Consider the following 20693-nt stretch of genomic DNA (forward strand, 5'->3'; position numbering starts at 1 on the left):
CTACCACTTGCCCTGTATTCCATCCGAAACGCCCCAAGGGGGAAGGCTAAGCTGTCACCACATGAGATTCTTTTTGGTAGAGCAGCAAATTTGGGTTGTTATTTTCCACAACAACTGATGTTGAATACTGAGACTTTAACTGCTTATGTACAAGAATTACAAAAACGTTTAACTAAAGTGCATTCGCAAGTTTTTGCTTCCCTTCCAGATCCAGAAAATCTCGAAGGAGGCCACAAGTTGGAACCTGGTGATTAAATCTACGTGAAAAGACACACCAGAAAGACTCTGGAACCGAGATTTGACGGACCTTTTCAAGTCCTGTTAACAACTCCAACAGCAGTCAAGCTTGAAGGAAAGGCATCATGGATACATGCAAGCCATTGCAAAAAAGCAGTATAAGACTCATGATATTGATGTTAATAATGTTAACCTCAACGGAATGCATGTATGTGGGAATCCCGCAGCCGGGTACTGTAGCCCCTTGGGACAAAAACCCTCTTGGTGTATGCTTCAGAATGTATCTAGTTTTGTGGATTTGGCTCACAGATTGGTATTGCAGCACTCAGCTTTGTGGGATCTGCCTGAGGGTACATTTTGGATATGCGGAGAAGGAGCATATAAATGGCTTCCCGTAGGTATAAAGGGTACTTGTACATTAGGACGCCTAACCCCGGCTACTTTCATAATTTCGAACAAACAAGTGAATATGCAAGCCGTGCCCAAGCACACACTGTATAAAAGAGCTGCAGATAACTCACCACGTCCCTCGGGGAGGCCACATATAGTACAAATGGGAATTCCCAACAAAATTGCTAGTACCATTTTTATTTATCCTATGTTAACACAGATGTGGGATAAATTAGTTAGAGCCACGGATTATCTAGATGACCAGATTTGGGATATATTGGACATATTAAATACTAGTATAGCTGTACAGAATCAGCTTATAATAGTCACTAACCAACATACCCTGGTATTGGATTACCTAACTGCCTCACAAGGGGGTATGTGTCAAATCATCGGACCCACCTGCTGTCATTATATAGACCCGAATAGTACTATGAGTATGAGATTTAAATTAGAAGACGTACAATGACTCAGGGATCAGTATGACAAAGACAATGACCAAAATAAGGATAGCTGGTGGTCAGATACCTTTTCTTTTCTTAACCCGGCCAATTGGTTCAGGGGGATCGGTGGGTGGGTTACCGGGATTATGCAAAGCCTAATACATACAGTTATAGTTATTGTAATTATATATGTATTATTCAAGGTTGTACTCAAGGGTATCTCGGTATGCACAAATAAATTTTGTGTAATGGATGCGAGAATATAAAGTTTTTTTTGTAATATCACAAAAAGAATGACTAAAATAATCGTCTATATGACAAGGTTTTGAATGGAATATGTCAAAGGGGGGATTGTGAAGAGCGGAACAAAAATGGTTATCTCAATGAACCAAAAAGAATTTGTGATCAATATTGACCTGTCCATTCAAGGATATTTTAGCTATAGTGTGAAATCCTATTTTTTTGTTTGTGAAACTGCCACTTAGGCGAAACTGTACTGTTTTGTTTGTTGTGAAACTATCACATAGCCGAAACTGTTTTTTTTGTCTTCTCTTTTCTCTCTTTGTTTAAACAAGCAAAACTTGTATAACCACTGAAACTACCTGTACAACTATATAAAGAGGGGATAGCACCTTGAAGGGAGGCGTGCTAACAGAGGCTTCCCAGTGATATACTATACGAGACGTGTCTTGTGTATTATTTCTGGTGATTCCCCACTTCCAAAGGCTGCTCCGACTGAGTGTGGTCCCGACAGTGGGTACCTCCATCTTTGGTGGTCATGTCCGAGGGTTCGTGGTTTCTGGATAATGATAGAACAATTGATAAAAGAGGTGACTGGTAAAAAGGTGCAGCTGGCACCAGAGATGGCGCTTCTGAATTTCCCTGTGTGGTCTGGATGCACATGGCTCACCATTTTAGCTCAAAACATATTGGCCGCAGCCAAGTTATTAATCCCCACTTTCTGGAAAACCACGAACGTCCCGACATATCAACAAGTGATGAAAAAGATAGATCAACTATATCTCACGGCTGAACTTGTGGCCTTGGTAAATCATTCCATTCCTAAGTTTAAAGGAATCTGGCTCCCTTGGATTTTATTCAGGTCGTCCTCCAGAACTGATGTAATCCAGAATTGATGTAACCAAGAATTGATCGAAACAGAGAACTGAATTCATGATGCGGACCACCCCCTCCCCCCCCCCCCCCTCCCCGTGCTCTTCCCCCCCCCCTTCTCTTTCTTTACTGTCCTATAATTATTATATTACAAAGACTCTTGTTATATGTGTTATTCTTGATGAAGATGATTGCTCCAATTTTATTACTGCTCTTGTTCAAGCTGAATACGCTGTAAAAAGGAGACTCTTTGTCATTGTTAAAAAACCAAAAGTTAATTGTTATACTTTTCAACTGTTATTCAACTATTGTCATTATTCGTGTATATGTGCATTACTCTTCAATAAAAAGAACATTGAAAAGAAAAAAAAAGAGGTAATGTGACTGACATCAGCCTTTCCACCAACACATCCTAACAACATGCTATTACCTCACACAAGCTTTGTTATACTGAGAATGTCCTGCCTATATTAACCAATCAGAGCTCAGATTAATTAACTGTAGCAAAGTAGAAGCTGAGCTGTGATTGGTTGCTATTAGCAGCCTGATAAATCCCAGCCAACAGGAAGTCCTCCCCCCTGGCAGTATATATTAGCTCACACATACACATAATACTCAGGTCATGTGACTGACAGCTGCCGTATTTCCTATATGGTACATTTGGTGCTCTTGTAGTTTTTCTGCTTATTAATCAGATTTTTATTTTTGAAGGATAATACCAGACTTGTGTGTGTTTTAGGGCGAGTTTCGTGTGTCAATTTGTTTGTGTTGATTTGCGTGTGGTGACATGCATGTAGCGACTTTTGTGAGATGAGTTTTGTGTGGCGACATGCGTGCAGCAACTTTTTGTGTGTCAAGTTGCATGTGACAGGTTATTGTGTTTTGCGCGTCGAGTTTTATGTGTGGTGCGTTTTGAGTATGTGCAAGTTTTGTGTGAGGCAACTTTTGCATGTGTTGCAACTTTTGTGCATGTGGCAATTTTTCTGCGTGGGCAAGTTTTGCGTGTGGCGAGTTTTCCTTGAGGTGAGTTTTGCACGTGTGGCGAGTTTTGCATGTGGAGAGTTTTGCGCGTGGCGAGTTTTGAGCGGCGACTTTTGTGTTTTGACTTTTATGTGGCGAGGTTGGAGTATGTGTGGTGAAATGTGTGCTGAGGGTGGTATATGTGTTCAAGCACATGGTAGTGTGTTGCGCATTTTGTGTGTGTGTTCATATCCCCATGTGTGGCGAGTATCCCATGTTGGGGCCCTACCTTAGCAACTGTACGGAATATACTCTTTGGCGCCATCGCTCTTGTTCTTTAAGTCCCCTTCGTTCACATCTGGCAGCTGCCTTTTCCTCTGTATGTAGATAGGGGCCAAATTGTTTGGTGAATTGGAACGCGCGGGGTTAAAATTTCGCCTCACAACATAGCCTATGACGCTCTCGGGGTCCAGACGTGTGACTGTGCAAAATTTTGTGGCTGTAGCTGCGACGGTGCAGATGCCAATCCCGGACATACAAACACACATACATACACACATTCAGCTTTATATATTAGATACTTTTCAACGTTATACCAGATCAGATCACAATGTGGCGCTGTTAGCTTAGGATTCTATCTCAATCTATTTATCTGAGAATGAATCCTATGATATAAGTGTCATTCTATCTTTCTTGAGGCATTCTACTGTTTTTTTTTTGTTTCACTTTCTACTAATGACATTATGAAATGTTTTGTGGATAAAGATGGCACTTCTGCCTAAAGTAGTGGGGCTATTACTAGAAGCAAGCCACCTTCAATTTCACTGGCTAAATTACCACGTCTCTGACCCTCCCACCATACAAGCTACAGAAAATGCTATTTGGGACATTTAGCATAGATATGATTGATTGAAAGTCAAAATTGCTGGTTTTGATGCATTTTCCTCAAAATTAAATTTTTAGCTAATAAATTCACAATACTAAAAAGCCTCTGATTGCTCTCAAAATATATGTATGTTGTGCACTGTATAACTATGTAAAGAGTGTTGTACAATCCAATCGTGGCTGCAGCTCTGGCAGCTGTACTCACACCAAATGGGAAGATGACATAACCAGTAAAGGAGAGTGGAGTGCAGAGAATCCTAGGTGATGCCACTGACAAAAGAAGTAACGCCTGTCCCGGATTAACCTTTGACAGCGGCACCACCTGGGATCTACTACACTCCTCTTTACTAATATTCAGTAACTAGATGGTGGCCCGATTCTAACGTATCGGTATTCTAGAATATGTATGGTATGTACAGTATGTATGTATATAGCAGCCTCATAGTATATAGCACAGGCCACGTAGTATATAGGAGTACATACATATTGTAGAATACCCGATGCTTTAATACAGGCCACGCAGTAAATAACACAGCCCACGTAGTATATAACACAGTCCACGCAGTATATAGCAGCCATGCAGTATATACAGGCCATATATTATATAACACTGGCCACATAATATATAACACAGCCCATGTAATATATAGCACAGCCCACATAATATCTAACACTGGCCATAGAAGTAAATAGTCCCATACAGCTTCATATGATACACGAGTACTCCGCACAGCTGGGGTCACTGTACACATAGATCACTACTCCCGGGCCCGGCCACTCACCGTGTAATTAAAATAAAAAATAGTTATATACTCACCCGCCGGGATCCAGCGAAGCTGTGCCGATGCGCTCGCGGCTGCCGCCATCTTTCGTTCCCAGGATGCACTGCGAAATTACCCAGATGAATTAGCGGTCTCGCGAGACTGCTAAGTCTTCTGGGTAATTTCGCAATGCATCTCTGGGAACGGAATCTGGCAGCAGGCACAAGCACATCGTTGGACAACTGAAGGTGAGAATAGCAGGTTTTTTTTTTTTATTATTTTTAACATTAGATCTTTTTACTATTGATGCTGCATAGGCAGCATCAATAGTAAAAAGTTGGGGACACACAGGGTTAATAGCAGCGTTAACAGAGTCCATTACCTGCGGCATAATGCGGTCCGTTAACGCTGGCATTAACCCTGTGTGAGTGGTGACTGGGGGGGAGTATCGAGCGGGTGCCAGGCACTGACTGGATGGAAGTAGGGAGGGACTAATTCTCGGCCTGACTGTGCCCGTCGCTGATTGGTGGTGGCAGCCAGGAAAGGCAGCTGGCAAGACCAATCAGCAACGCGGGATTTCAGTTACAGATAGACAGACAGAGGGAAGTACCCCTTAGACAATCATATATATAGATTGTCAGCATAGTGACTCATTGATTAGCATTGCAGCCCTGGCGTCATGAGTTAAATCCCACCTAGGACAACATCTGCAAGAAGTTTGTGTGTTCTCCCTGTGTTGGTGTTGGTTTCCTCTGCCACTCCAAAGAAATACAAATAGGGAATATATACTGTGAGCCAATTGGGTAAAACTGCTTTGGAATTAATGGTGCTATATCAATGAGTAAAATAAAAATGATAACCTCCACCTATCTGGATAGTTGTAAATGATTGGTAACCTTCCACCTTTTTAAAGGGACTCTGTCACCTGAATTTGGAGGGAACAATTTTCAGCCATAGGGGCGGGGTTTTCGGGTGTTTGATTCACTCTTTCCTTACCCGCTGGCTGCATGCTGGCTGCAATATTGGATTGAAGTTCATTCTCTGTCCTCCGTAGTACATGCCTGCGTAAGGCAAGATTGCCTTTTGCAGGCATGTACTATGGAGGACAGAGAATGAACTTCAGTCCAATATTCCATGCAGCCAGCGGGTAAGGAAAGGGTGAATCAAACAGCTGAAAACCCCGCCCATATGACTGAAAATTGTTCCCTCCAAATTCAGGTGACAGAGTCCCTTTAACAACATTTTGCATTGCCACACTTCATAGACTTCTCATCTTGTTTAAATGGTCAATTTTTTTTCCCTTTTTGGGGTTAGCTGCCTTTTTTGTTAATACACAGAAATCGTGTCATTTTAATATGTTCGGGTTCAAAACTGATCAAAGTTTGGATACTATCAAGAGCTTTGATCTTTGCCAAATGAAGAAGAGATAGCTTTTTCACAAGCTGTCCAAAAACTATGCCTTTATTTAAGTAGACAAAACTTCAATTCCCTCAACTTTTTCAATTACTTCTTCACATTCAAAAAATATGTAATAATTTTGAACTTGGAGAAGTAATGGCTTCTAAACTAGGTGTATAAAAATGATCCCCCTTTTCTGGGATTACCAACAGGTTTGCTACACACAAAATGATGAAGTGATTACAAAAGCTTTTTATCAAGCCAAACAAAAATGGTGCCTTTTTAAGAAGACTAAAATGGGTTACATTTTTATTAGTAAAGAAGCAATAGTTTGTTACAAAGTGTTTCCAAAAGATAACCCTATTTTGAAAGCTGTATCATGTTTTGCACACTAAAGAGTATGTTACCTAGCACCAATAGTACTGGTTATTATCACCAGAGATTAGCAAATATATTTGAGTGGAATTGAATTGTGCTCAAATATCCAAAACATTTTTCATAATTTCCTTCTATACAGATTTAATAAATTAGTGGCCAACTGGCTGCCAATTTGCCAAACCATAAAGAGCCATGAAAGGATTACAAAATGAAATATAAAACCAGATCAATCACCTCTCTGCCCTTTGCTATGTCTCATCCCACAAAAGGTCCTCAGTGAATCTTTTTATAAACTTCACAGAGCACCAAAACCCCCGGCATCTTCGCTTTAGAACTGGACTGCTGGCTCTCATGAAGCTGGAGTTGTTTCTGTGCAAATTCAAGCTGACAAATTCTGTTGTCTCTGACACAAATGACTTCTTGGACTTACATTCGCTAGGGGATGTAAAACAACATAAAATCCATCGGTGAGATGGTTCATGCCAGACGAATCTGTTCTGATTCTACACTTTTTTTCTGAACAATGTAATGTAATTAAAAATAGGTTGGACCAAAGGGATATAAAAAAAACTTAAAAATACGGAGGAGGAAATCATGAAAGCTAACAGAGAAGGATTTTTATTCAGAGATAATTATCATTCTAAGAACAAAAATAAATAAAAAAAAATATAATAAATAAATAACCTGCAGTAAATATATAAAGAGAAATAGTGCTTGAAAATAATAAAGGGTGCTTTGTTAACATAATTGTGATCAAAAAAGCTTATCTAAGAACTGGCCCAATATTTATGGACATAACTGTTTATCACTCATGGTAATTCTGCTTCATGTCACCTGTCTTATCCATGGTTTTTTCCTTTTTTTTCTGTGCTATGTTGTGCATAAATATGTGATTCTTTAGAATTTCTTTTAGTCTTTGCCTGATGAAGAGACCTGTGTAGTCTCGAAAGATTGCAAATTGTTACCATCTTTTCAGTTGGGGTATGTGTCCACGTTCAGGATTGCATCAGGACTTGGTCAGGATTTTACGTCAGTATTTGTAAGCCAAAACCAGGAGTGGGTGATAAATGCAGAATTGGTGCATGTGTTTCTATTATACTTTTCCTCTAATTGTTCCACTCCTGGTTTTGGCTTACAAATACTGATAGAAAATCCTGACCAAATCCTGATGCAATCCTGAACGTGGACACATACCCTTAGATATTAAAAGGTATCAACCACTGAGGACTCTCAATTTTAAATATTTTTATGGCAAGTGTAAAAGAATCCTAAGGGTATGTGTCCACGTTCAGGATGGCATCAGGATTTGGTCAGGATTTTCCATCAGTATTTATAAGCCAAAACCAGGAGTGGGTGATAAATGCAGAAGTGGAGCATATGTTTCTGTTATACTTTTCCTCTAATTGTTCCACTCCTGGTTTTGGCTTACAAATACTGATGGAAAATCCTGACCAAATCCTGATGCAATCCTGAACGTGGACACATACCCTAACACTGTGTTTTGTCCTCCACATGGATTGCCTATCATTATGCTAAAAATTGTGCCATTTCAGAGCTCCATTGAATATTTTCTGCTCTGTTTTAGAATACTTACTGACACAATTTTGCTGTAAAAAAAAATACAGGCCAGATAATTAAATGTGGGGATCTCCTTCACAGGCCTCATCTATCTGAGGGCTAAAAATTGGGGCATTTTGGGGGCTCAATTGAACTGTTGTTGTTGCTGTGTCTTAGCCTAGTTATTGACACAATTTTGCTGTTAAAAAAAAATCAAGGCAAGATAATTAAAAGTGGGGATCTCCTTCACAGGCCTCATCTATCTGAGGGCTAAAAATTGGGGAATTTTGGGGGCTCCATTGAACTGTTTTTGCTGTGTCTTAGTCTATTTTGTTATTGCTTACAAAAAAAGGTGTTACCTACAGACCAGATATTATAAACTGTGGTTTTCCCGCACACGGATCATAAGTTCGCTCCAAAGTCAGTCATTTTTAGTGAACATGCAAAATATTGTAGTCCATTTAAAATGGGCAAGGTGCGTATCAAGGGATTGGGAGGTGGACGTGATGGTAATGGTGATGTTGCATACAGAGGATGAGGCTGAGGACACAACTAACACCCATATCTTCTCGCTCAACCTTCCTGTCACAATTACTTGGAGACCACAGCGGCACACCACTATTAAACCCAGAGCAGTGTCAAAAGGTTGTTGGTTGGATAGCGGATAAGGCTTCCAGTCACTTTGTCGCCACCACCATCCCCCTCTCTTCCAAACGGTCAAGTCTCAGTAGGCTTGAGTCTGGACTGCATATTCCTCACCTTGATCCTCCTTCCTCCCACCATGCAGAGCGCCTGGAGACAAATGATCCCACACATGGACACTCCAAAGAGCTGTTCACTTTTCCATTTAGAGATTCGGGCCTCTCTCCCAGTGCACTTGAAGCGGGGCAAGAGTAGATCACATGTAGCGATGCCCAAATATTTGAGCAGCTACGTTCACACGAAGTCGACAGTGGGAATGTGTCACAAGAGGTGTACGATAATGAGACACAATTTCCACAAAGTAAGGAGTAGGACCAGTGTGTGGAAATGGAAGAGGATGTGGTGCATGATATAGTAACTGACCCAATCTGGCAGGAGACATGCAGAGCGAGGACAGCAGCACTCAGGGGGAGGGAGGCATAGCACCCCAACAGGCTGGAAGAAGCAGTGTGGTGGCCGCAGACAGAAGACGTGCTTCAATTCCCCGGAAAAGCAACACGACGGAAGTTGCCAGTACAAGTGTTAGGTCTTCCCAAGTCTGGTTGCTTTTCAAAGACTTTGCCAATAACTGCAAACAGGCCATTTACACCACCTACCATGCCCGCATCAGCATTGGTAGAAAAACTACCAGCCTGACCACCATCAGCATGATCAGGCACATGGCAGCAAAGCACTTGACTTTGTGGGCTGAATCCCAGGGTCCAGTAACAGTGTCTGCAGGTGACACCACTGCTTCTTCCGCTGTTGAGCGTGGAAGCCAATCCCCTGTCCATGGTGCAAGCAAAGATGCCTCTTGCCCTGTACCTGCCATTGCACAAACTCAACTAGCACTTTAATCAAGAATGTCAATGTCCTTGTCCCAGCGCAGTGTTCAGTTTCCATGCACCAGTCCTTGGAATGCAAGCCGAAATACGCTGCCAACGCCTCACATGCCACCTAACCATGGACAAGTGCTTGTAAGAAGGGCCAATACATATCACTGACAGCACACTGGGTTAACATAGTGGAAGCCGGGACCCAGTTGACCTTTGGAATGGAACACATCCTCCTGACGCTGAGTATTGTGGGCCATATACAGTATCAATCAGGGTTGCCCTCACAGTCGACAGCTCCTGAACCTCCTCCTCCTCTTCTTTAGCTGCTATCTCCGAAATGACCACATCAGTCGCAAACTGGAAGCACTGCAGCACTGTCTCAGCCAAGCAGCAACAGGCTATGCTGAAGGTAATATGCTTAGGTGAAAAACCGCACAATGCTGAAGAGTTTGGGACAGCTCTGAAAGAGCAGGCAGATCTGTGGCTGACTGTTGAACAACAAGGTTAAGCACACGGGCCAGGCATGGTCATGCGTGACAGTGGCTGGAACCTGGTGGCGGCTCTGAGGCGAGGTGAGCTCACACACGTACCATGCCTGGCCTGTGTGCTTAACCTCATTGTTCAACAGTTTCTCAAAAGCTACCCGGAGCTGCTGGATCTGCTTGTGAAAGTACGCTGCCTGTGTACCCATTTTAGAAAGTGACTGGTGTGTGATGTCCTCACGCATTGGAACTCTACACTGCACATTTGGGAAGGTTTTAAGAGCAGAAGAGGGCAGTTGTTGACTACCAGCATCAACAAGGCCATCGGTATTTGTCGGTATGTAGACCACACATAAGACCTCAGGAGTGGACATGGATGTCAGACATAGGTACCATACTCCAAAATTTTGAGTAGTCCAACAAGTTGGCTAGCTGTGATGACGCCATAATTAGAATCTCCATCCCGCTTCTCTGTGTTCTGAAATGCTCTCTGCTCACAATCAAATGAATACATTGCAGGCAGAGCATGGTGTGATGGAGCAAGGAACCATACAGGGTGATAACACACAGCCCAGCCTCATGTCATCCCAATGTGGATTGGTTGGCATTGAGGAACAGGAGGAGGAGAAGGAAGAAAAGGAGCTACTTTCACGTTATAGATGGTACTACAAGCACAACTGTCATACTGTCATACCGTCTGTGTAATAATTATAGGGGATAACTCAGGAGACTTTGCGTGGAACAAGACAACTACAGGACACAGTTTTATAAGTGGTAAAGTCTATATTATCACACGGTGATTCAAACAGGTGCAGAGAGAAACTCAAGTCCACAACACTTGGTGTAAATATTAAATGCAGCTTAGCAGTCTATAAGACACTTCAGAGGAAAATGCAATCAAGCAGAAAGTCTATGAAGCACAGTTATTCTTGAGGATACTTGACACGAATAAATCCTTGTCTTAGTCCAAACACAGATAGATAAGCTTATAAGGCAGTTCAAATCATATCTTAGCTCAACTAGGGAGGCCTGGTTAATAGGGTTGAGCGAAATGAATCGGTCAATTTCATAATTCGCCGACTTTCGGCAAAGTCGGGTTTTGTGAAACCCGAGCCGTTCCCAGTGTGGGATCGGCCATGCGGTCGGCGATCTTCGTGCCAAAGTTGCGTTTCATATGACGTGTTCAGCGCCATTTCTCAGCCAATGAAGGTGGACGCAGAGTGTGGGCAGCGTGATGACATAGGTCTCGGTCCCCACCATCTTAGAGAAGGGCATTACAGTGATTGGCTTGCTTTCAGCGGCGTCACCGGGGCTATAAAGGGGCGTGCACGCCGACCGCATCTTACTTCTGCTGATCGTAGCATATGAAGAGGTTGCTGCAGCTTTGTCAGAAGCAGGGATATTGTTAGGGAGGAAATATAAACCCCCAAACCGCTGGTGCTGTAGCGATTTCCACTGTCCAACACCACCTTTTGTTTGCAGGGACAGTGGAGGTTAGATTTCTGTTCATCAGCTCTGTAGCTTATAAGGCTCCCTGATAGCTGCATTGCTGTTTGTACGCCGCTGTGCAAACCAACTGCTTTTTTCAAAGCAAAAATCCTGTTGCTTCTTTCTGCACAGTTCTCTTGTTTCTTTGTTTGTCCACACTTTTGTGTGCAGCAGTCCTTTTTACTGTTGGCTGCCATACTTGAAATGAGATCATTGTAGGGAGATTGTTATTGTAGCACAGTCCCTTTTTTTATATATATCTGCTAGCCACTGTCTGCCACTGAAGCTGTATAGTGTAATATAGTGGGCCTGATTTTCCCAGCAGTCTCCCACACCTATAAAGGGAAATTTCTATTGCCACTAAGTGCATCTGCGTCAGTCCTGTTTGTGGCATATCTGTCAGCCACTTTCTGACACTGAAACTGTGTAGTGTAATACAGTGGGCCTGATTTTGCCAGCAGTCTCCCACCCACACCTATAAAGGGAAATTTCAATTGCCACTAAGGGCATCTGCATCATTCCTGTTTGTGGAATATCTGTCAGCCACTTTCTGACACTGAAACTGTGTAGTGTAATACAGTGGGCCTGATTTTCCCAGCAGTCTCCCACACCTATAAAGGGAAATTTCTATTGCCACTAAGTGCATCTGCGTCAGTCCTGTTTGTGGCATATCTGTCAGCCACTTTCTGACACTGAAACTGTGTAGTGTAATACAGTGGGCCTGATTTTCCCAGCAGTCTCCCACACCTATAAAGGGAAATTTCTATTGCCACTAAGTGCATCTGCGTCAGTCCTGTTTGTGGAATATCTGTCAGCCACTTTCTGACACTGAAACTGTGTAGTGTAATACAGTGGGCCTGATTTTCCCAGCAGTCTCCCACACCAATAAAGGGAAATTTGTATTGCCACTAAGTGCATCTGTGTCAGTCCTGTTTGTGGCATATCTGTCAGCCACTTTCTGACGCTGAAACTGTGTAGTGTAATACAGTGGGCCTGATTTTCCCATCAGTCTCACACACCTATAAAAGGAGATTTAAATTCACAACAAGTTTACGTACACCTTCTACCTGGTTTTACAGTACCATATAACTATTGTTAGTTTGGTTACATTTTTCCAAGAATGTGGAAGTCTGGTGGAAGAGGTCGTGGCCGTGGGCGGTCATTGCCAGCTGGTAATGATGGTAGTGGTGGTGGAGCATCAGGTGGTCGTGGGAAAAGCAAAATAGCACCTAAGTCTCGAGATGTTGAGCCAGCGTCATTGTCTGGCTACACAAGGCCTCGAACGCTCCCTTTTCTGGGAGTAGGAAAACCGCTTTTAAAGCCGGAGCAGCAGGAAAAAGTTTTGGCTTTCCTTGCTGACTCTGCCTCTAGCTCTTTCGCCTCCTCTTCGGAAAGTGCAAAATTTAAAAGCAGCGTGTCGTCAGTGGATGCTTCCGGTCAGGAACAAGTCACATCCAGAACAACAGTGAAGGATGCGTCAGGCGACACAACAGGTTACTCCATGGAGCTCTTTACACATACCGTCCCTGGGTTAGAAAGGGAAATTGTTAACAGGCCATGCCCATTACAAGATGAATCGGACATGGAGTGCACAGACGCACAGCCACAGCTAGATTATTATGCTGTTCCATTGACTCAGATCACAACATTGCCCTCGCAGTGTACTGAGCCAGAATCTGACCCTGATGAGACTATGGTGCTCCGTTCCAAACGCTATAGCACCGGCTTACACGGTGACACAGAGGAAGGTGCACAGTACATAGATGAGGAGGTGATAGATGACCCAGTTGTTGACCCCGATTGGCAGCCATTGGGGGAACAGGGTGCCGCTGGCAGTAGCTCTGAAGCGGAGGAGGAGCCACAGCAGGCATCAACATCGCAAAAGCTTTCATCTGGCAGGCCCATATCTGGTCAAAAACGTGTGTCAAAACCAAAAACAGTTGTAGGACAGCGTGGCCATCCGGTTAAAGTAGCACAGTGTGCAATGCCTGAAAAGGTATTTGATAGTAGGAAGAGTGCAGTCTGGCAATTTTTTAACAAAGATCCGAATGATCAGTGCAAAGTGATCTGTAAGAAATGCTCAAGGACCTTTAGCAGAGGTCAGAATGTCAAAAAGTTAAATACAACTTGCATGCGTATACATTTATCCACCATGCACTTGCAAGCCTGGACTAACTACCAAACGTCCCATAACGTTGTTGCACCCGCTCACAATGAAGCTAGTCAGCAACGCTACATTCCTTCCCTCACTGTAAGCCCACCGTTTACGACACCACCTGCAGCAAATGTGGAGGTATCATCGCAAAACAGTCAGGGAATCAACAGGTTCTTGGTAGGAAACACTGTATGTAGGCCAACAGCAAGAATACCATCACCAACCCTCTCTGTCTGCCATGTCCACCACCACCCCTGCTAGTTCCACCATATGCAGCTCTCCAGTCCAGCTCACCCTACAAGAGACTCTCGTTAGGAAAAGGAAGTACTCGTCCTCTCATCCGCGTACACAGGGTTTGTACGCCCAAATTGCTAGACTAATCTCATTAGAGATGATGCCCTACCGGTTGGTTGAAAGCGAAGCTTTCAAAGCCCTGATGGCCTATGCAGAACCACGCTATGACCTACCCAGTCGACACTTCTTTGCGAGAAAAGCCATCCCAGCCCTCCACCAGCATGTCAAAGACCGCATTGTCCATGCACTCAGGCAATCTGTCAGTAGAAAGGTGCACCTCACAACAGATGCATGGACCAGTAGGCATGGCCAGGGACGTTACGTGTCCATCACAGCAGGGGTCACAGGGGACAGCCATATTGGGACAGTTCTGCCTAGCCCACGGTCTAGGAAACAGTTGGCTGTAGGCATTGGCCACCCCTCCTCCTCCTCCTCATCTTCCAGCAGAAGCGAGAGCTCGTCCACAGACCGCAGTCGCATGACCACTCCATCTGCAGCTGCCAGTGTTGCACACGAGGTGTCCCATTATGGTACAGCTAGTGGTAAGCGTCAGCAGGCTGTGTTGGAAATGAAGTGTTTGGGCGACAAGACACACCGTGGAAGTTCTGTCCGAGTTCTTGCAGCAAGAAACTCAGTCATGGCTGGGCAGTGTACATCTTGAGGCAGGAAAGGTAGTTAGTGATAATGGAAGGAATTTTATGGCTGCCATAGCCCTTTCACAACTGAAACACATTCCTTGCCTGGCTCACACCTTGAACCTGGTGGTGCAGTGCTTCCTGAAAAGTTATCCGGGGTTACCCGCCAAGCTCCTGAAGGTGCGAAGACTTTGCTCGCACATCCGCCATTCGCCCGTACACTCCAGCCGTATGCAGAACCATCAGCGATCTTTGCAGCTTCCCCAGCACTGCCTAATAATCGACGTTGCAACAAGGTGGAACTCCACACTGCACATGCTTCAGAGGCTGTGCGAACAGAGGCGTGCTGTTATGTATTTGTGGGAGGATACACATACACGGGCAGGCAGTTGGATGGCAGACATGGAGTTGTCAGGTGTGCAGTGGTCAAAGCTACAAGACCTGTGTCAAGTCCTTCAGTCTTTTGAGGAATGCACATGCCTGGTAAGTGCAGATGACGCCATCATAAGCATGAGCATCCCCCTAATGCGTCTGCTGATGCAAGGTTTGACGCACTTAAAGGAGCAGGCGTCTGCAGCCGAGGACGAGGGAAGCCTTGATGACAGTCAGCCATTGTCTGCTCAGGGAAGTCTCCTGGACTAGGTGGCAGACGAAGAGGAGGAGGACGAGCAGGATGATGGGGATGAATATTTATGGGAAGAGGAAGCTTCTCAGGGGGCAATAGAAACTGATGGCGTTGCAAGGTCAGGTACAGGGTTTTTGAGGGAGACAAGTGATGTTGATTTGCCAGATAGTGCTCCTCAACCCAGCACAAGAAGTGAATTGACACCTAGAACATTGGCCCACATGGCGGATTATGCCTTGCATATCCTAAAAAGGGACCCCTGCATTATCAAAATGATGACCGATGAAGATTACTGGTTGGCCTGCCTCCTGGATCCACGCTATAAAGGGAAATTGCAAAATATCATGCCACATAAGAACCTTGAGCAAATATTGGCTACCAAACAAGCAACTCTTGTAGACCGTTTGGTTCAGACATTCCCAGCACACAGCGGCGGTGATGGTTCTCACACGAGCTGCAGGGGGCAACATGGCAGAGGTGTTAGAGGTGCACAAATCAGAAGTGGCGTTGGTCAGAGGGGTTTTATGACCAGGTTGTGGAGTGATTTCGCAATGACCGCAGACATGACAGGTACTGCAGCATCAATTCAAAGTGACAGGAGACAACATTTGTCCAGTATGGTTACTAACTATTTTTCCTCCCTTATCTATGTTGTCCCTCACACGTCATTCCCATTTGATTACTGGGCATCCAAAATAGACACCTGGCCTGAATTGGCAGAATATGCATTACAGGAGCTCGCTTGCCCAGCTGCTAGTGTGCTATCAGAAAGAGTATTCAGTGCTGCTGGTTCAATACTGACCGAAAAAAGGACTCATCTGGCTACCCAAAATGTTGATGATCTAACCTTCATTAAAATGAACCAATCGTGGATTTCTAATTATTTTGCCCCACCTTTCCCTGCTGACACCTAGCCTTCCTGTAAAAAGTTCTTGCTTTTGGACTCGTCTTACTGACTGCTCCAATTTCTCCATTTGCAGCTGCTGTATGTCCACCATAGGCCATTTTTACACCTCCCTAAATGGGCTGACTCCCCCCACGGGGCCGTGCTCACCACTTGGCGCAAGCACCCGTGCGAGTGCCACTTGGCTGAACAGGTGGGTGTGCCCACTTTTGGGCGACGCCACTGGCACAGGGTCCCTCATAGTACAATGAAATGTCTCTGGCGGTGGTGGTGCACACCCAACGTCAGACACACCGTCGTAACATGAGGGGCCCTGGGCCAGTACCACCGCCCATGAGAGAGTGTCCCCCCCAGCTCAAACAGTGCTCTACCACTTGCAAAATTACCTCTCACTGCTCCACCACTGTTTAGTCTGTGCTTTTAAATCCTTCAATGGTATTGCCAATACCAATTTGTTGACATGATTGATGCTAGTAAAAATTTTCAGGGGCCCTGTCCTACATTTACACCAGTTAAGACTTTGCGCCACCTACCACTGTCTGCAAGTCAGCAGAGGAGCCCACCACTGTACCTAGGTATGCCACCTGTTTATTTGTGAATTATTTTTTTTGCCAGACATTAACCTCACTTTATTATTTTGGCCTACTAACTGTGTCAGACACTCCTTACAGTTGTCCTCCACTGAACAAAGCTAGGCCGCCTGCGTACTCCTGTAACCTATTTTTAACTGCATTTTGCCTATTACTTTTTTGGCCCTACTAACTGTGTCTGCCCCTCGTTGCAATCGTATTCCGCTGAATACACCAATGCTGCCTGTGTACCCCTGTAACCTATTTTAAACTGCATAGAGCCAACTTTTTTATTTTAGGCCTAGTAAGTCTGTCTGCGGTCCCTCCTTGCAATTGTCCTCTGCTGACCAAACCAATGCTTCCTGTGTACCCCTGTAACCTACCGTATATACTCGAGTATAAGCCGACCCGAGTATAAGCCGAACCCCCTAATTTTGCCACAAAAAAACTGGGAAAACTTATTGACTCGAGTATAAGCCTAGGGTGGAAAATGCAGCAGGTACCGGTGAATTTCAAAATTAAAAATAGATACTCCATACCATTCATTATGGCCCCATATATGCTCCACATAAAGCTGTGCCACATATAATGCTCTGCACCGTTCATTATGGCCCTATAGATGCTCCACATAAAGCTGTGCCATATATACAATGCTCTGCACCATTGCCCCATAGATACTCCACATAAAGCTGTGCCATATATACAATGCTCTGCACCGTTGCCCCATAGCTGTGCCATATAGTGCTCTGCACCATTGTCCCATAGCTGTGCCATATAGTGCTCTGCACCGTTGCCCCATAGCTGTGCCATATAGTGCTCTGCACCGTTGCCCCATAGCTGTGCCATATAGTGCTCTGCACCATTGTCCCATAGCTGTGCCATATAGTGCTCTGCACCATTGTCCCATAGCTGTGCCATATAGTGCTCTGCACCATTGTCCCATAGCTGTACCATATAGTGCTCTGCACCATTGCCCCATAGCTGTGCCATATAGTGCTCTTCACCGTCCATTATTGCCCCATAGCTGCTGCTGCTGCTGCAATAAAAAAAAAAAAACATACTCACCTGTCTTGCTTGCAGCTCCTCGGCGCCATCTTCCCGGCGTCTCTCCGCACTGACTGATCAGGCAGAGGGCGGCGCGCACACTATATGCGTCATCGCGCCCTCTGCCTGAACAGTCAGAGCGGAGAGACGCCGGGAAGATGGCGCAACGCCCGGCGTGTGGAACGAGGACAGGTGACTATGTAATACTTACCTGCTCCCGGCGTCCCGCTCCTTCCCCCTGCCTGTCTTCGGTGCCGCAGCCTCTTCCTCTGTCAGCGGTCACCGGCACCGCTGATTAGAGAAATGAATTATGCGGCTCCGCCCCTATGGGAGGTGGAGCAGCCTATTCATTTCTCTAATGAGCGGTCCCACGTGACCGCTCAGGGGAAGAGGCTGCGGCACCGAAGACAGTGTGACAGGCAGGGGGAGCGTCAGGATCGCCGGGACTAGGTGAGTATATGACAGTGCTCACCCGCCGACCCCACCACCGATCATGACTCGAGTATAAGCCGAGAGGGGCACTTTCAGCCCAAAAATTTGGGCTGAAAATCTCGGCTTATACTCGAGTATATATGGTATTTAAAACTGCAAAGAGCCTACTTTTTTTTATTTTAGGCCTAGTAAGTCTGTCTGCGGTCCCTCCTTGCAATCGTCCTCCGCTGACCAAACAAATGCTGCCTGTGTACCCCTGTAACCTATTTAAAACTGCATAGAGCCTACTTTTTTATTTTAGGCCTAGTAAGTGCGCCACTCCTTCCAATTGTCCTCCGCTGGCCACACCAATGCTGCCTGTGTACCCCTGTAACCTATTTTAAACTGCATAGAGCCTACTTTTTTATTTTAGGCCTAGTAAGTCTGTCTGCGGTCCCTCCTTGCAATCGTCCTCCGCTGACTAAACCAATGCTGTCTGTGTACCCCTGTAACCTATTTAAAACTGCATAGAGCCTACTTTTTTATTTTAGGCATAGTAAGTCTGTCTGTGGTCCCTTCTTGCAATCGTCCTCCGCTGACCACACCAATGCTGCCTGTGTACCCCTGCAACCTTTTTTTAAACTGCATTGAGCCAACTTTCTTGGTTAAGGCCTACTACATGTGTCTGTCTGCGCCACTCAATACAGCTGTCCTCCTCTGAAAAAAGCTGAGCTTCAATCTTCAGGCTTTCGGCCTATATTAGATATTAATCTGCATTTGGCCTACTAGATTGGTTGGGCCCTACTATCGATGTCTGCCGCTCCTTGGTGCTCTCCTCCACTGAACAAAGCTGAGCTTCAATCTTCAGGCTTTCGGCCTATATTTTTAATATGAAACTGCATTTGGCCTACTAGTTTAGTTGGGCCCTACTAACAGTGTCTGCCGCTCCTTGGTGTTGTCCTCCACTGAACAAAGCTGAGCTTCAATCTTCAGGCTTTCGGCCTATATTTACAAATTTTAAACTGCATTTGGCCTACTAGTTTGGTTGGGCCCTACTAACGGTGTCTGCCGATCCTTGGTGTTCTCCTCCACTGAACAAAGCTGAGCTTCAATCTTCAGGCTTTTGGCTTATATTTTGAAAATGAAACTGCATTTGGCCTACTAGTTTGGTTGGGCCCTACTACTAACGGTGTCTGCCGCTCCCTGGTGTTCTCCTCCACTGAACAAAGCTGAGCTTCAATCTTCAGGCTTTCGGCCTATATCAGATATTAAACTGCATTTGGCCTACTAGTTTGGTTGGACCCTACTAACGGTGTCTGCCGCTCCTTGGTGTTCTCCTCCACTGAACAAAGCTGAGCTTCAATCTTCAGGCTTTCGGCCTATATTTTTAATATGAAACTGCATTTGGCCTACTAGTTAGGTAGGGCCCTACTAACGGTGTCTGCCGCTCCTTGGTGTTGTCCTCCAAGTAAAAAAGCTGAGCTTCAATCTTCAGGCTTTCGGCCTATATCAGATATTAAACTGCATTTGACCTTCTTGTTTGGTTGTGCCTACTAACGGTGTCTGCCGCTACTTGGTGTTGTCCTCCACGGAAAAAAGCTGAAATTCAATCTTCAGGCTTTCGGCCAATATTTTTAATATGAAACTGCATTTGGCCTACTAGTTTGGTTGGGCCCTACTAACGGTGTCTGCCGCTACTTGCTTTTCTCCTCCACTGAACATAGCTGAGCTTCAATTTTCAGGCTTTCAGCCTATATCAGATATTAAACTGCATTTGGCCAACTAGTTTGCTTGGGCCCTACTATCGGTGTCTGCCGCTCCTTGGTGTTCTCCTCCACTGAACAAAGCTGAGCTTCAATCTTCAGGCTTTCGGCCTATATTTTTAATATGAAACTGCATTTGGCCTACTAGTTTGGTTGGGCCCTACTAACGGTGTCTGCTGCTCCTTGGTGTTCTCCTCCACTGAACAAAGCTGAGCTTCAATCTTCAGGCTTTTGGCTTATATTTTGAATATGAAACTGCATTTGGCCTACTAGTTTGGTTGGGCCCTACTAACGGCGTCTGCTTCTCCTTGGTGTTCTCCTCCACTGAACAAAGCTGAGCTTCAATCTTCAGGCTTTTGGCTTATATTTTGAATATGAAACTGCATTTGGCCTACTAGTTTGGTTGGGCCCTACTAACGGTGTCTGCCGTTCCTTGGTGTTCTCCTCCACTGAACAAAGCTGAGCTTCAATCTTCAGGCTTTCGGCAAATATCAGATATTAAACTGCATTTGGCCTACTAGTTTGGTTGGACCCTACTAACGGTGTCTGCCGCTCCTTGGTGTTCTCCACTGAACAAAGCTTAGCTTCAATATTAAAGCTTTTGGGCTATTTTTACAAATTTTAAACTGCATTTGGCCTACTAGTTTGGTTGGGCCCTACTAACGGTGTCTGCCGCTCCTCGGT

This window comes from Ranitomeya variabilis, chromosome 7 (genome assembly GCF_051348905.1).
Source record: "Ranitomeya variabilis isolate aRanVar5 chromosome 7, aRanVar5.hap1, whole genome shotgun sequence".
In the NCBI taxonomy this organism is placed as follows: domain Eukaryota; kingdom Metazoa; phylum Chordata; class Amphibia; order Anura; family Dendrobatidae; genus Ranitomeya; species Ranitomeya variabilis.